The sequence below is a fragment of the Limulus polyphemus genome, unplaced genomic scaffold (genome assembly GCF_000517525.1).
Source record: "Limulus polyphemus unplaced genomic scaffold, Limulus_polyphemus-2.1.2 Scaffold759, whole genome shotgun sequence".
Classification (NCBI taxonomy): Eukaryota; Metazoa; Arthropoda; class Merostomata; order Xiphosura; family Limulidae; genus Limulus; species Limulus polyphemus.
Genome location: NW_013666369.1, coordinates 425636 through 427878, shown reverse-complemented (window position 1 = coordinate 427878; position 2243 = coordinate 425636). Strand labels below are relative to the sequence as shown.

The 2243-nt window shown below is 35.7% G+C and overlaps 1 protein-coding gene across 1 annotated transcript in view; it reads left to right on the top strand.

Annotated features, from left to right (window-relative positions):
* The window catches only part of LOC111085982, a 45164-nt gene that overhangs the window by 14440 nt on the left and 28481 nt on the right, over positions 1–2243 (top strand). The window lies entirely within an intron of this gene.

Sequence of the window (2243 nt, the reverse complement as noted above, 5' to 3'; positions counted from 1 at the left end):
TAATGAGTAATTGAACTGCAGTCAGATAGAGACGTATTGTTGAAGTCTAGCTCGTGATACGTTCGTTATAGCGTTTGTTTTAGCGCGAATGTTGAAATTAAGTGTATCGTAAAGTTATATTCGGAAAGAATAAACCAGTTTTATTAAGTAAGGACTTGTGTCGCTAAAGTTTCGTCGGAACGAATTTGCGGGAAATCAATTAACAAACGGAGATGTAACAATACTAATATTCCTCACTAACTGAGACTATGCTAAATAAGATAATGAGACTGAACAAAAATTAATATAACAAAAGCAATGTATTACCTGTTCGCCGGACTAAGGATTTAGTCAGATTGCAGGATACAAAATTTCTTACTGTACTTATCTAGAATCATCTTTGTTTTTATGCCTTGATTTGCTTTGTGCACATTGATTTAGGTTTGAAGAAACCTTGTATTTATATTGTTCGGTTAGCACTACCACATAACAAGTTATTCTCAGAATACATACTTGAGACATTAACCTCTAGGCTTTACCTGAAAAAACGTTGAAGGACATTATTAACTTAATCCTTACACAAGATAAAGGTCCTCAATTCGCAATCTGAGGGCCACTGGTTCGAATCCCATCCCAAAACATACTCGCCCTTTCAACTGAGGGCGTTATCATATGACGGTCAATCTCACTGTTCGTTGGTAAAGAGTAGCCTAAGAATTGGCTGGGGATGATGTTGATTATTTGCCTACAGTCTAGTCTATCACTCCAAAATTAAGGATAGCTATAGAGCAGGTAGCCCTAGAGTAACTTTACTCGAAATTCAAAACAAACAAGGCCACATTTAGCAATGTTCTACATGGGCAGTAACAGGATAACCTAACTGTGAGAATAACAAAGAAACAAGTTGACTTAAAAGTAGATCAACTTAACGAATTTCCCTGACCACGTATTATGTGAACCATACATACATTCAGAATTATAAATTCTTCAGAATAAATATTAATACTGCAGAAAGAAAAATATTTACAGTATATTCCTACACCACACACTGAACCACGCGTAGGAAGTGTCCATAAAGCGTATTTCAAGTCGTCAGCATTGGTCGCAGTGTAGGAAGTATCTATAATACGTATTTCAAGTTGACAGTGTTGGCCCCGTAGTGGAGAGTGTTTACAACATATTTCAAGTTGTCAGTATTGTTTTCAGTGTATGGAGTGTCCGTACAGTATATTCTTAGGAAACAATACTGGCCTCAGAGGGTAATGTGTTTTCAGTACATTCGTAGTGGATACCACTAACTTCAGTATGGGAGAGTGCCTGTATATCGCAATTCTGTATTCAATGAAATAGCTGATACCAAAGAGAACAATATGGGTAATATCTATCTTAATATTAATAACAGTGTTTAAAATATTTGAAAACTATTTATTCTCGGCTGATTACACTCAGAATAATATGAGCAACGTGTATGTAGGGTATTTGCTTAGATGTTACGACTGCTGCTAAAGAGACAATTGTCCGTTCTTTATGTAAGTATACTTGAAAGAGCCGAGATAAGTGTTGGAGATGTTTTATCATATGTGGTCCAAGTTGACTACACTGGAGCCAGTTTATCTTACGTGTTTATAGATGACTACACTAAAACCGGAGTGGGAGATGTTTTTATCTTATGTCCTCCATTGTAGGCAATTTCCTATATGTCTTCCCATTTGACAAGATAATATGTTTGTGTAGTAACCTAACATATTATTACGTCTCTGGTCGTTTGTTAATTACTTGTAAAAATTCTTTCCGAAGAACTTCAGCGATACATGTCCTTTCTTAAATAAAACTAGTTTATTCTTTCTCAATACAACTTTGCAATACACTTAATTTCCACAGTCAGTTTAACTTAAACACACGCTATAATTCTCAACGAACGATTCACGTGCTCAACTGTCCGTCTATATCTTCAATCTCTCTGTCTGCTATGTCCATTCCGATTGATTGTCAGGCTTATATATTAGAATACAGCATATCTAGCAAACACCCGAGCATTCACGAACCTTCGAGATACTCATTAAGTGTTACCAGGGTCACGTGACTTCCGCTGTCGTAACACTGCCCCTTCCTTAGTATTGTCATTACAAACAATAGCCACTTAAATTAAACCAATAGCTAATTAATAATAACTTAATTGAGTGTACAGGATTTACAAACACAAAATTAAAATTCAACAAAAACACTTAATTTTATGGGATGTATCTTCTTCCGTACTGGCTTCT